General features: G+C 35.9%; 1 protein-coding gene across 1 annotated transcript in view; it reads right to left on the bottom strand.

Moving 5' to 3' along the window:
* The window catches only part of LOC121429523 (anion exchange protein 3-like), a 58796-nt gene that overhangs the window by 26939 nt on the left and 15345 nt on the right, over nucleotides 1-16512 (bottom strand). The gene's annotated exons all lie outside the window — the stretch shown is intronic.

Raw genomic sequence — 16512 nt, 5'->3', positions numbered from 1 at the left:
ATGGATTATTGTCTGAAAATGGTATTTTCCATGATTTTTATCAGTCAGACCTACAAGAAACAATGAACTTACAGCCACCAAGTGTATGCTGATATTTTCCACATAAAAAAATGAAATAAAAGTTTGTTTAGTGGGACCTACATGGCATGTGATGTAAAAACCCGAGCGAAAATTGTTGACAATTCAAATCAAAATCCATATTCCAAGTTTATGTAGCATCCATTGATATTGAACAATAATTGAAAATGTTTACTTCTACTATAGGCCTACATAGTATGTCTTGCATAGCTGGCAGGGAAGTTTAGTAAAAATAGGTCATGCAGCTAAACAATTGAAATTCTTTCATTCCTTTTTCCCTTGTTGAAGTCTGTCTGGCAGAAGATTGCTTGTTTACACTTTCTCCTCTTCAGACACTCCAGTAAAATACACCAATCATAAATCATCTCTGTGTCTATTTATAGTATCTGGCAAGTAGTCTTCAAGATACAGACAGTACAAGATTCAATTTCTTGTATAGACATGGCCATGGTGGTAGTGTCATCAAGTTCATTATCAACAAAAACTGCGAGTTTTACATATTTCAAGGAACTAGAAAGTAGAAACTGAAAATACATGTAATCGTGATTAAATTCATGAGCCAAAACTCATGAACTTGAAGGGGAATACTTCTTCAATCTAATACCCCTTTCATATTGCGCTTTTCCCCGGCGAAGTTTGCCGAAATTTATTATTATAAAAGTGTTACTTACATACTGAAAATGTGCTCAATATATCAAAATACTTTGATTCTTTTTTTTTTGTTTTGCTTCTAATATTTCTAGATTATGTTGTAATTTTTTTTACACCTTTTTGTAATCGGTAAGAAGCAATTTTTGAAATATTCATTTAATTTGCTCTAATTCTGCATGTACATGCCGAGTGAGCTGATTAGCAGAAGCTGCTGAGAAGTGTCTACCTGCCGTCATCTATAAAAAAACACTGATTAAATTAATTACGTATCTGCAATTATTAAGGGAATAGTACAATTAAAATTCAAATAAAAAACGCGCGCTTTTATTTGCAATTACTTCCCTCAAAGCAAATCACCCGTCGACTTTCGCCGAGGAAGAGATGTCAGTGCGAAAGGGTACATTTTTCTCTTCGCCAGGGAAGTGAGGAATGCGTGCCGGCAAAGTTCGCCGGGGAAAACTGAAGAGGCCAGTCTAAAAGGGGTATAAGGAAAAGTGTAGGAGTAAAGTGCAATGTGAAAATTTTAAGAGCTAAAGCATATAGTGAGAGGGTGAAAGAGAAGAGGAAGGGTAAATCATGCAAAAGAAAGAAAGGGGAGGGGAACAAAGAGAGAAAGAAAGGAATGGCAGAATAGATTGGGGAGAAGAAAAGAACAAGGAGGGGAAAGGGGGGCGGACTAGTCAGCTCTAGATGCTGGATATAAAATAAAACAAGACAGATCATTGAAAACAAGTCTATAGGCCTATGGCATATATGGCCAGGTCTACAACAGACCTATATCATGGTGAACTAAATAGAAGAACAGGATGAAGACACAAGCCCATCTTCACAAATGAACCAAAAGAATGGACACACAACTGGTACATTATCGTGGTAGTTACACACGTAAACCTCGGAGGTCAATCTGTGCTGTGAGGGCATGTCCTAACTATTGTGCCAGTACGCACATGCTCAATGTTTGTCCACCAATTTGCCTCTTCCAGACCACATAAAAATCAAGAAGTGGAACTTACTAGGCAGTATCATCCATCACCATTCAGGTCAGCAAGTGAAACTATTCCAAGATTAGTTCATTCACTATCTCCTGGCCCTTATCCAAATATTCTTCCAGACAGCTCATAAAAGGTATTTTTATCAACCATAATCCTCCTCCATGTTTCCATGCAATATTTCTTTTCCACCAGTGTAAACAAACACATATGACTTTGACTCTGTATATATTGCATGTGTGCATCTCGTCATCCCTGCGCTCCTGTTCCCAGCTTGCATTGTCAAATTCATGAAGCAGTGCACAGGTGATGTGCTTGTTGTGGGGGGTTTCTCCTCAGTTCAATAAGTACAAGGTCAAGCCCAGGCATTGCATTGTAATGGCTAGGGAATGCATAGTCTGATCATTTCAGACTTTACTTAGGATATTTTCAAACTATAATGACCTTCACCTTGAATCCAACCCTCGTCTCGTTTTGTTTTTCATGCATAACTGTCAAGTTTGCGATAAAATTTATTTCAATAATTTGGCATTAAATCATACTTGATCACAGTATGGCTCTATGTGTTAGCTGGCCAACAACCTAATTGCTCAACACTTATGTGGGTCTATCACTTTCCTATCATATGGAGATGGGGGCTGTAATATAAAAATGTTAACATTTTGTACATTTTTTATGTTTTCTTTTTAATAGTACACAAGTGAGTTTGGGCGCTCACAGCTACTCGTGCTCTCTCCTTCTTTAATGTCAAGTTGGGCCAAAGTTAATTTTCTGATATTTGTCTAGACCAGTTTGCTCATAGATATTACTAATCTTGCTTAATAGTTGCAAGACCATTTTCATGTGCAATGCTTCTCTAACTTTTCTGTAGTAAGTGATTCCAGTGATATCTGCCAACATAGGCGGCGGAAGCGGGGAGGTTCCCCCTAAATTTGAGGTGGGAGGGACGGTCCCCCCCCCCCGGGGGGCCACTTCCATTCACGAGTGGATACCATGCGCGACCATGGGGTCTCGAAAAGCACCCTAAACAAAACCCTACCCTTAGCAAGTATTGGAAACAAAACGATACTCTTGGAAAATATTCCTTGAAATGAACCCCTAAACAAGTACAGGAATGTTTTATTGTTGGTCCTTTCGGCCGTCGGCTTTACCCTTTTTGGTTTAGTACGACCCACCTTCTACACCTCGCGCAAATCGGACTCTAAACACGAAGTGTTGGGGCAAAAAGGACATCCTTTATAAAACATTTTAATTTTATTTTATCATCCCCGGCAATTCAACCCTAAATACGTAATTTTCTTAGCGAAATAGATACCCTTTTTTCATTATTTTTGTGTTTTTGACACCCTTATCACGTTACGTACGTAACATGCCCTATCGTGAAAAAGACATCCTTTTTACGAGTTTTTTTTTGGTCGCGCATGGTATCCACTCGTCAATGTAAGTGGCCCCCCCGGGGTCCCCCCTTCCCCTAATTTTTTGGTTGAGAAACTTTTTGAGAACCCTTCCTCCCAAAAAAAATTACCTTGATATCCTTGTTTTTTTTTTTTTTTGCTTGTCAAAAAATGTTGGTGGTTCATCATAAATTTTTTTTAGGCTTGCCAAATTTTTTACCTGTCTCCTTCCCAAAATTTCAGGTGGACCCCCCCCCCCCATTTCTAGATAGTAAGTAATACCAGGGTTACATTTGCTCTACGGCAGCTGTTTTGGCGAGTCGAAAAGGGCCGTTTCAACATTTTTTGTACCAACTACATATAGGTGGTTTGAATTGAAATTAAAGGACTAGTCCACCCCAACAAAAACTTGATTTGAATAAAAAGAGAAAGATTCAACAAGCATAACACTGAAAATTTCATCAAAATCGGATGAAAAATAAGAAAGTTATGACATTTTAAAGTTTCGCTTCATTTCACAAAACAGTTATATGCACATCTCAGTCGGTATGCAAATGAGGGAACTGATGACATCACTCACTCACTATTTCTATATTTTATTATATGAAATATAAAATCCCTCCCCAATTGAGGTCTTTCTTTGGCCTCACTCAACTTCCCTTTGTGTCTGCCTTCTCCTTTTCTTTTATCCCCTTCATTAACCTTATTGGTCATCTCTTCTCACTAATGCCCCTTTTGTCTCCTTGTTTCCAGTGTTGCTGTTGAATGTCTGTGATCTATATTATGGTTGTTCCACTTTATTTGTTTGTCATTTTGCCTCCGAAGAAGATTTTGCTAGGATCGAAAGCTTAGGCCCCTTTTGACTCTCTGAAATATGAAATATTTTGATTTTCTCGTCATTGTCATGTGAAATGAAGTTTGATTCCTCCCTAAACACATAAAATTCCATTATTTTAACATTTTGTGCTTCAGCCAAGGAGGTCATACTCATAATCATCAAATTCGTAAAAATTGATATATTGTATAATTCAAACAATAAAAAAACAAAAGAAATAGTGAGTGAGTGAGTGAGTGACATCATTGACTCTCTCATTTGGATGTAACTGGCTCGTTCATATAACTATTTTGTTAGAATATAAGTAAAACTTTGAAACGTCACAACTTTCTTATTTTACATCAAATTTTGATGAAATTTTCAGCATTGTGCTTGTCTGATTTTTCTCTATTGATTCAAATCAACGTTTTTCTGAGGTGGACTTGACCTTTAATAAAACGGCTGTTGTCGACTCGCTGTACGGCCACCGTAGATCAAATGTGACCAAGGTATGAGTAGTAGCCATGTTTTAACACAGATTCATATCGGTGTTCACATTCTATTCAACTTGTCCATTCATTCGGTAGTGAACCTTACATGTATTAACACCAAGAAGCCTGATTCTTTTGAATACAACAAAAAAGATTACATAACTGGTTGACAATGGTTCTCATTCAGAAAGTGTGTAACTCTCAGAGCTATGTACTTGCTATATATGCATCTTAATACTGATTTCATGTTATATCTGCTGTAACTCTTGTTGTAGCAATGGACTTGAAGTCAGTAGGGCCTACTCTGACATCTGCAACATATGGTACCAACATATAGGCCTACATGTATCTTACTAAGAAAGAGACTTAGATCCATCACCATTTATGAAATATGTTGGTAAACTAGTCTTAAATTCTCCAACATCAAAAAACTCTTTTAGAATTGATAACAACCTTTACATGCACATGCATGGGCACTGGCAGTGAGTATGTCATGTTGATCATGCTGCGCAATTACCAGTATTATAATTAGCTTCATTATAATGTTTCTGTATACAGATGGCGCTAGACACCATCCAAGTTAATTGGGATTGAGAGAAAAAAAGGCAGTCACTCTACATAAAGTGAGTGCCTGTGCTGCAATACTAAAGGAAAATGGAGATACAGTCATTTAAATGGGGCTCAAATGAAGAAACATAAATGCAATGCAAGAGAAGAATTGGTTCAAAATTTTCCACTGCTCTAGAAAGCCAGAATAGGGAATAGAGGAGAAAAGGACAGAGAGATGGAAAAAAGAGATGGGAAACTAGAAAGGGAGAGAGGTAAAGGGGTGGAAATTCAAGAGTCAAATACATGTACTTTGAAAATGACCAAAGAGCTCAATATTGCATGTTGATGAAAGCACCCTTATGAGATGCAATGAATTGAAAATGACACCACGGCTAATTTAGTCTTGAAAATGGCTTCATTGAACCTGAAGTCAACCATCACATCCTGGTTTTACTCAATAAGGAAAAGGCATTTTAAAACCACAATGTGAATGAAAGATGCTGAACATTAATAAATCATATAGATGGAGGCAATGCTTTGGAAAAGAATATTACATGTATACATTTAGACACATTTCTTTGTGACAAATAATCCATTATAACCAATTACCGATTCCAAAACCAATTATAATCAATGCAATCTGAAAAATAAAAACAAAAAATTCTTCAGAGGAGTAATAAAGGTACCATACAAATGAAACATGGCCACACTCGTGCACAAAGATAATAAAGTTATAGGCAAATGCAAGAAAATTGAGAAATCTTACTTGGTATTATTATTTTGGTAGCTCTATTTGGTAGATTAAATGTTTGGAAATAATGTGACAGATTTATTTGATATATTGATCTAGATAATGAAGTATAGACCGTATAGTGGGTTAATATTTATAGTCTTTGGTTACTGTTCCAAAACAGAGAAGCTGTAATGACTCAGCTGTAATATACTCTCATTTAAATTTTAAAAAAGAAGAAAATAAACATGATGATGACCATGTATATGAATAAATAAATGACCTAAAAAAAGCAACATCCTCTCTCCATAACCTTGCACTGTAATATTAATGGATGAACAGTGCAGGAAGCTAAAAGCATCTCAAGTTTTATATCATGGAGCATTATCGAGGTTTGCAATCAATTGCTAAATACCAATGACCAATCAAGATCACCGTTGCATGCGCGCTCTGCTTAAAATATTGACCAAGAAGCAATCAGTGCGCTTATTTCATGTTTGCAATTCATCGCAAACCTTTGTGTTACGGAGCCCAGTACATCCCTGATTGCTGTTTGTCTAGAAATGTCAGAGGATGAAAAATGAACTTCACATTGTATATCAAACCTGAGGAACAACATAATAAGAGCGAGAGCGACTAGCTCGGTCGGTAAAGCATCTGCCCGTCGAACCAAAGGTCGTGGGTTTGATCCTACCCTGAGCAGATGACTTTAGTTATTTTGTTGTTTGTAAATGTGCACAATCGCCGGTTCCACATGTTACAGTGAAAAAATTCCATCCCTCAGATAGGACGTTAAATGGAGGCCCTGTGTAAAGGAGAGTCACCACCCTCGCACATTATCATGTAAGAATAGGGGAAACCCCCGTGTAGTGGTCCACCTGCACTCCCCCCATCAGTTATATCGGGATAATAAGAGCTGTAGGTCATGGTGATTCAGTTCGCTCTATGCCTCCCTAGCTTAGGTGAAGCCAAACACATAATAATTGATAATTAATGATAATAACATTCATTAGTATGTTCTTTATTTCTAAAGTTTAGCTGGCACACTTGCATGAATACACAATAAACAGGAGATTCAATAATGTTGATTTATTAGACAGTTTATGGAGTGATCTATGATCATTTATCCTCATAACTTAAACTATTCAGTTTGTCTATTTTTGAGAGGGCTCAATACCGGTCTATCTTTGGTACAACCCCTCCCCTATTATCCTTCACTTCGATCTTGGTCAAAGCAAGCATCTCAAGACATACAGCTGAATACAATTAGAAATGTAATCAATGTACAGATTATAACATGCCCACCCATATTTAATGTTAAACAATGGAGACAATACGCCCAATATCTCTGTGATCATGATCATACACCATGCACAGTGTCATACCATGACTCCTGAAGTGTTATGCAATGTATTTATGATGGTACCTGTACAAATAAGTGACTTTTATGACAATTTATGAAATTGGTAATCTCTTCTATGACTAGTTTACTTCCGACTGGAGTGACCTGTCCACTAGCAGGTCACACAATGACTTCCTTGGTAGTGGGAAAGGAATGTTAAAGGAATGATACAAACCCGAAGTACTAATTTATTTGCTCTTTGGATATCAGTCATCATCTTTATCAAATCAAGCAAGGCGATTTATATATTCACCTAACGATATATATTTCCATAAAAGTTACCGAGAGCAATTACATAAACAAGATATTAGTCACTCTTCTTTATCAAAATTATGACCTTTTTTATAATCTGAATGAAAACAGAATTCATGAAATTACATTCAGGATATTGAATCAGAGTGTGTATTCCAATATGTTGTCCCCATTCCTCCTATATCAAACAATGGCATTCAATTTGAAACAATGGCATTCAATTTTAAACAATAATCAAAGCACCAGAAATCTGGACACCATAGGACTCTGATTGACTTAAGTCTTTACTATCATATATTTTCCTGAAATGTATTCAAATAACTGTTGCCATGATTTCAAGGCAGACATAATAAATAAATGGAATATGGATTAATACGCCTGTGTTTACCTAGAATTTACAAGCTGAATGATGGTAGACTTATACTTGCTCAAATTTGCACTGACTTCAAATGAATTTTTTTGTTAAACTACACCATTTTCGTCATCCTAAAATATCTTATTGATTTGCATAAAGAGAACTTTTTATGAGTATTAGAGAAAGGAAATAATTTTATTTTTCACTCTCATATTCTTAATATTGAACAAAAGATAATTAAAACATACCAAATAGAACATGAAACTCAAACACAAGTATATAATAAAAATACAAGTACCTCGAAATACATCCTTTAATTTAAAAAAGGATGAGAAAGGAAAGGACCTGGGCAGGGGCCGCGGAACGGTTTTCAGTGGGGGGGGGGGGGCTGACCATGCAAAAAATCACAATCATATGGTCATTTTCATGTTTTTGTACATGGCTTTAGAAAAGAAAAAAGTGGGGGGGGGGGGTGGGTCTGGGGGGCTCCCGCGGCCCCTGCTTGGGAAAGGATAGCAGCTGCTGATAATTTTGGTTTTCACTTTTAGATTTCTTTCCACCTGCTTCCTTGAGCTAAACATTGAATTTCCTATTGCAAGATTACAGAAATAGCATCGGAAATTGATATGAGCTACAATATCAAGCAGTTTCTGAGAAACTGTAAAAAACTGAGCACAATATTGAGAAGATAGAGATTTATTGGGCACACATTTAGGGGGAAATAACCTGCAAGCGTCTGCACCACTGTATTGACTTGGGCACCAGGAGGGCAAGAAAAAGGGGCAAGCCCAAAACAACATGGCAGCAAATAGTACAAAAAGAAAGGACCCTGACTGGATGGAGGACGTGGACAGAAGCCAGAGGTGTGGCAGCTGACAGGTCAGGGTGGAGATGTTCAGTGGTGGCCCTATGTGACACTAGGCATCTGGAGGACAGGTAACAGGTTACAACATCTAGCAAGATGTTCAAGTTGAGCTAATAGCTACAATAAATGGTGATGGTACCGCAGAAATCAAGATACTTTCCACTTCCATTCTTGAATAAGTTGTTGAATTCATGACTATTCCCAACTATTTTCTATGCCTCCCAAACCACATCCCACCATTCAATTCAATTCAATTCATTTATTCTTTTCCATTAAAAAAACAACAACAAAATATGTACATTTGAAATACACATGTTCATACAAAAATAGATCAAATACATAAGCATAGTAAATTAATATTGTGATAGAAATAAATTGAAAATGGAACACCTGTAAAAAGCTTTTAAAAAAGCTTGTGAATGGCAGGAGTCCAAAAGTTAACAAAATACAAATATAATAATGATAATAATAATATTAGATGGCGTATGTATTTGAATTAAACGTCTTGCCCCCCTATCCCCACCTGCCCGATGTCCCAACTCCCTCACCCCCCACCCATCTCTCTCTCAGGTAAAATTAAATTAATATTATAGGCTAAAATCTAAATTCAGATTAAATTAATATGACAACAGATACACTTTGAGATTTTTTTTGAAGGTATTCAAAAAGACATTCTCCGTAATCGAAGTTGGTAATTAGTTCCATACTGTTGGCCCTGTATATCTAACTGTTTTTTTGCATATATTGCTTATCAATATTCCAGATATGTAGTTTTTTACTGTTTCGAGTGTTATATTTGTGAATCATAGAATTAGTTTCAAACATGTTGGCAAGAGGAGGCAAAACAGTTCCTTTGATACACTTGAATACAAAAATGGCAATTTGATATGTGTTCAATTTATAAATATCTAATGTGTTTAATTGTTTGAATAGAGGTTTAGAATGAGCTAAATAATGCGAGTTTGTACAAATACGCAGGCAACGTTTTTGCAGTAGAAGCAATGGTTTCAACTTTGAAGGGGTTGAATTTGCCCAAACGATATTGCCATAGGACAAATAAGATAAAATTAGTGAATTATAAATAGTAAATAATATATTCAATGGTAAATAGTGTTTCAGTTTTGAAAGTAATCCTGTAGTTTTGCTGATTTTAGAAGAGATCATTGTAATATGAGGCTTCCATGAGAGCTTCTCATCTAATAGTTTACCTAGGAATTGTATGTTAGATACTCTTTCAATAAGAGTGTCATCTATATATAATGGGGGTACTTCATTTATTACTTGCTTTCTATTACTCTGTATTGTTTTGAAAAGAATACATTTTGTTTTCGCTAAATTTAGTGATAATTTGTTAACTTTAAGCCACAATGATACCTTTTTGATTTGTTCATTAAACTGATTAACTAATACATACTCATAAACAATGAAGTGTCATCAGCAAACTGTATAAACTTTAAGGAAGGGGCAGAGTTACAAATATCATTTATGTATAAGAGAAATAAAAGGGGGCCCAAATTTGATCCTTGCGGAATTCCGCATTCCATCAGCAATTGTGATGAAGTACACCCATTATATTCTGTAAACTGATATCTATTAGAAAAATAACTTTTGATCCATTTCAATGCTATCCCTCTTACACCATAATTAGCCATTTTCTCAAAAAGTATAGAAAAATGAAACACAAAAACTTATATCTCAGTATTCCCTTTATTATTAGCCTCTTTCCCTTTTATACCTTTTTAGTAAATTTTTCTGGTACAAGATTGATTCTCACAAGATTTTTAATTCTGTGCTACTTTAAAACCCTACATGGCATGTACAATCATATATATCTAAACAAAAATCTTAAAATATTCACACCTTGTGCAATCATAGATTAAAAAAAATACCTTCTGTTATTACATACATTGCTGTTTTAGCATTGGATTTACCATGTAATTCAATTATCACTGCAGTATTTCAAGGACTTTTAACATACTCATATTATTCTGATATGATTGGGTGAAGTAAATATCAATTTAAAGGTCAAGTCCACCTCAGAAAAATGTTGATTTGAATCAATAGAGAAAAATCGGACAAGCACAATGCTGAAAATTTCATCAAAATTGGATGTAAAATATGAAAGTTATGACATTTCAAAGTTTCGCTTATTTTCAACAAAATAGTTACATGAACGAGCCAGTTACATCCAAATGAGAGAGTCGATGATGTCACTCACTCTCTATTTCTTTTGTTTTTTATTGTGTGAATTATACAATTTTTCAATTTTTACGAATTTGACGATTAGGACCTCCTTACCTGAAGCACAAAATGTTAAAATAATGGAATTCCACATGTTCAGGGAGGAAAGAAACTTCATTTCACATGACAATGATGAGAAAATAAAAATATTTCATATTTCATATGATAAAATACAAAAGAAATAGTGAGTGGGTGGTGTCATCAACTCTCTCATTTGCATGTAACTGGCTCGTTCATATAACTATTTTGTTGAAAATAAGCGAAACTTTAATATGCCATAACTTTCTTATTTTACATCCGATTTTGATGAAATTTTCAGTGTTATGCTTGTTGAATTTTTCTCTTTTTATTCAAATCAAGTTTTTTTTGGGGTGGACTTGTCCTTTAATATTCAATTTTCATATCCTATACTTTATCACAGTGCACTATATATTGAGTTTCAAAACAGACTCCCAATATAAATAAGGTTTTGAAGACACTTCTAAGCATAGCTGTTATAAACCATGTTACTAGTAAAGTGGATTAGATATTCCATTTGCTTTTCAAGCCCAGAATTATTTCTAAGAAAAGAATATTCTAATAAAATACACCTGTATATCCAATATAAACCTACTCAAAGGCCAAAAGTGAACTAGAAAAAATTGTTTTGAAAGTAGAATTTACTAGATACAGAGAAATTCTTAAGAAAAAAAAGGTCATGAAACCTAGCCTCATGCGCTATTTCATGTTCATTTGACTTTTATTTGCTTGGTATTAATTTTTATTCGTATATTTCAGGAATTTCTAAATGTATTCAGTTACCACACTTTAATAGGTAACTTTAAATTTGCAAAACATATATCATGCTTGAAAACATGCCAAGCTCACTATTAAAAAGGGCCATTTTTCATGAGGAGCACTTTTTCAATGCCTAACACATAGGAGTAGCAGTAGTGGTATCTTAAGGCCACCGCACACCTTACGACCCGACCGGTCGCGGACTGGCTTGCGACTGGGTGAGGGGAGATGTGGTGTCACAGCTCTTGTCAGGTTGAGCGTCGCAGACCGGTCAGAGACAAGTTGCAAAAAAAATCGCAAGGATTTGACATTTAGAATCCTTATGACTTGATCGCAAGCTCAATCCAACCTCCAGCCAATCAGACAGCAGAGTTGCATAATGCGTATTATGATAAACAACGCGCATACGAAGTAGTAAGCGCAATTTCTCAGATGCTGTGCCCCCAAAAAAGCGCATGCGTGAGTCGCAGATCGGATCGCAAGGTGTGCGGTGTCGAGGCTTGTGTGCGGTGTCGAGGCTGATGACGGCCTTGCGATTCATCTCCCCTCACTCAGTCGCCAACCAGTCGGGTCGTAAGGTGTGCGGTGGCCTTTATACATACAGTTACTTTCGCACCTGCCAAACCACACACAGTTACCTCCACACCTGGCAAACCACCGAAATACTTGCTATTTTCTGAGAAAGAGTTCAACGCAATATGGAAATACCAGTTATTCTGCCAGTATGATATCCCTGCAATATCAACCACCCCCATCCCCCCTCCCCCCCCATATTTATAGTATTTATAGAATATCTGCAGGAAGTCTCCCTGTCAGAGAGCAAAAAGAAATTGCAAGAACTTTGCTGTGACTCTTGTGAGACAAGTATAATGCATCTTTGGAATACTAGAGTCTTGTTTCTACACAGAACTCAACAACTTGAACTGGTCCAGGCAGGTGCGAATACACAAAGTAAATTATCAGGTATTTGAGGCGTGAACCATTTCAATATACTGGTATTTTGTAACCATACTATTATGAATACAGTGGGGACACATGCATATATGCCAGGAGGAAACAGGCCCCTTGAAACAAACCCACACTTCCATCAATGATTTTAGACACATGGGAGGTGGAGAGGGTACTCTTTATTATTCTTACATGGTAGGATAGACAGCTTATGTCATGGAAATGTTTGTAGAACATCCTTTATGGTTTGCAACAGGCCATAACTCATGTATGACTCTTAGGCATCATTAAAGATAATATAGCCATAAATCAAACTGATTTGCTCTACTTTTAACTCCTAGATGTGGAAGCTGGAAATCAACAGAAGCACGATTTCAGGATGAGAAAGTGTGAACATTAACAGACAAGAAGATGATATATTGGGTATCAGGAAATGGACTTTGTCAACATGAAGACAAGTCAAAAAGACAAGGTACTGGGTGTCATCATAACAAAATGATTTCATGAGATGAGACAAGAAGGGGGGGGGGGGTCATGACCAACTAGTTCCTCCCATGTATTAAGAATATATTATCATCACTTGTAAAATTTTACAAATGAGGCCAATTTTTACTCATTGATCACAAACATTTTAAAGAAGAGGTAATCTCATCTTAAAAAAAAAATCCCTTCCATCTAAGGTGTCATCTTCAGGTTTGCATCCCCCCAACTACCACCTCAGACTCCACACCTCCCCCCCCCCCTCACGGCACCGAAATCCTCCAATATAGAGGCTCTTTGATCAATCAAAGTAGTATTAATTCCAAAGCAGCAGCAGATTTACGAACTCTCATTTATGTTCCCTAAGGTTTACCCGATGCAGTTGGCCTGATTTTACCGCATAGAAGATTGAATCTTTAATACTCGAGATCATCTCTCAAAAATCTCTATAAGAAAAAAGAGAACATTTGAGAAGGGTAATCAATCCGCCACCAGGTGTTTTGATGCACTGCACGTGAGCTAGGTTGAATTTGGCGCCTTGAAGAAGTAAGGGTAGCAATTCACTAATTGAAATATGGGCAAAGGTTTGTGGTAATTAGTTCCATTTAAATAAATACCATTTACATGTATTAAGTTTCAACATGAAAAACATTTAGATGACATTTTTCATATCGGTGGAATCATAATACTGAAATTTCAATACTAAATCAAAATTTTAATCAATTCCTAAACAATGTAATTGAATAAAATATATTGTTAAACTGGGTATGATTACTTTAATATTCTGTAAAACTATTAAACCTAAAGTGATGTGATACTCTTTGGACCATTTTTCAGCCATAATTTTCAATATCAATACCGACTACCTCTACGAGACACTCTGATACAGGAACCAAAATGAAGAATACATGTATGAACAAAAAACATCTTTTACGTATTAATCCTCTGAATGCAGTGGTACACATATAACATCAGCAGCAATGGTAGTAAACTACCATGGAATACCCTGCAATGTTCCTCAGGAATGTAATCAATAAGATAAACATTAGACCAGTAATCAATGATCATGGAGAATCTATATCCTTTCTGGGGATTACTGAAAGTCAGGTGCAGAAGACATCTAAACCACCATGAAATGACAGCCCAAGTAGTGATCAAACTTTTCCTTCACATCATCATTCATTCTGATCTGGATTTTATTTTCAGCTGGATTCGAAAGATAACTATGATCACTTTTATTTTAAGTCATCTTCTGCTTCAGAGGTGGTGTCTCAGTCTTCATTAAGCATGACACGATTAAGCTGCCATACTGAATTTTTTTTTCTCATAAACTCTTTGATCATAAAATCACAACTTTTTCTATAAAAAAAATATACTTCATGTGTACTGTTTTGTTATCATCAGAACCATCAATCCAGTACCAAAAAGAAATGTAAAAGCACACCATGGATGATATTCCCTTTAAACTTCATGTTCAATTATGAAATGAAGATAAATTCTCCTTTTTAATTATTCTTTCTACATTCACATCTACCTCTGAAAGCACAGCTCCCTATTCATATATGTGTGCCTGCCTGTCAGGAAGTCAATTTCTCTCTGTTTCTTCCTGTCTATCTCTTCTTCTCTCTTCCAAGTTTATCTGTCTAAGGCAGAGTACTTACATGTACATTAACATTCCATGTTTAAGTTACCAATGTTCACTTAACTCTCCCTCTCCCTTCTAAGGGATCATTGCAGAAAACTGTACATAGTACTATTGATTTTCTACCATTACAGTATCACTCAACAGTCAACCAAAATCAGGTTTTAATGGAAGATATCATGAATGGCAGAGTCATCCTAAAAGGTTAGCTTTATGCATAAGGGCCCGGCTTGGTTTTCATTTTTTTTGCCAGCATGCATGTAGCTCAGTCCATATTTTAAATGAATATGATTGGAGAATATTCTGTAAAGGATTACTGCAATGCTGCCTCCCCCATAATTCAGCATAATTACCGGCGTGTATCCTTCATACAGGTCTATAATCCTAACCAGCACTGGTATCCTTATATTGATTTTAAGTCGGTCTTCATCAGCAAGAGAGCCCTACAGCATTTGTGGATTACACCACATTAGCATTGCTCAAGATGCAAGACTGTATAAATTGAGTCACTCTCTGCAGAGTTACTGATATCATTTTAGATAAATTATTGATTTTCATTTTGATTTATCAATCAAAATGTTATTGATACAATTGCAATATCCAATACCTTTCAAATAATTATCAATGGCTTTGTTCTCTAGTTTTATATATAAAAAAATGTTTGAATCATCAAACAAACAAAAAACAAATTTTTTGCAAGGTGTATTTGGACTATTTTAGGGTGGGTACTAAGTGGCAAGGTAAGGGGTGATGACCACTCAAAGAGCAATTATCATCTTAAAATTCTGTAGGTTATCAAAGAGATCAAGAATAAACCCTTCCCTTTCAAAAAATAAACCTCACATCTACTAGAGGACTACAGACCCAATCAACATTGACTCGGTATTGTTCACTGAGATTACCAGCTATAGTGTATTGCCTGACATATTACAGATGAATGAACCAATTAAGCCCCCTTTGTCATCACGAGGGGACTTGACATCATCAGGAGCAGTGACAATGAAGAAAATCCATATTTTTGATATGCCTTTTGGGGTTGATGATCTCTCTAACAGACAATCAGAAGCTTCAAGCCACCTGCTGACATATTGCATATAAAATACACTTTCACCTCCTCTGTGTTACCTGAAGATAACATGGCAAACAAACAGGCATTATGGCATAGGTTCGCTATACAATGAAAAAATAATCATTTGAATATCAAGAATGAAAAAGGTTTTTAAGGAAACCATACCATGATAACACTCTCTTGTATTTCAGTGATTTATTTATATTCTGGGGGGCGTTTCATCAATATTTTTGTCCGACAAGTTGTCAGATCTGACAACTTTCCTGGATTGTGATTGGTTGAGAAACACTGTTACTATAGTAACTGTCGGATAAAACGTCTGACAAGTCCTTTCCTGAAACCCTCCCCAGATCTGAGGTTTACTTGTCAGTTGATACTGGAGACAGAAATCACAGATTTTTTTTTTAATATGGGATTTTTCAAAACATACGTCATACATGTATCTGTTGTAGGCAATTATCTGATTTAGATTGAATAAGTTTGTTCTAAAATGTTCACCCTTATCTAAAAAAATCCAGAAATCCCCAGAATGATACATGTACTTAAATTTCTATTTAAAAACTATGAATAACATTGTATCATTGAGGCAGAAAAAATGTCGATCAATGACTAAGTCATGGCATATGTCAGGCAGAGTCAAGCTTGATTCGAATCAATGTTTGCATTGCATGATTTGATGGATAAACACGAACATCCCTCATCTCAACTTTTTGTTATGGAGCAGTTAAAAATTAAAGATACACAAACGAGTGTTCATGCTTCTGGGCATGGATAATAGTATATCA

Source organism: Lytechinus variegatus, chromosome 1 (assembly GCF_018143015.1).
Source record: "Lytechinus variegatus isolate NC3 chromosome 1, Lvar_3.0, whole genome shotgun sequence".
In the NCBI taxonomy this organism is placed as follows: Eukaryota; Metazoa; Echinodermata; class Echinoidea; order Temnopleuroida; family Toxopneustidae; genus Lytechinus; species Lytechinus variegatus.
Note: the sequence above shows the minus strand (reverse complement) of the source record. Positions and strands in the feature narration are given on the sequence as shown.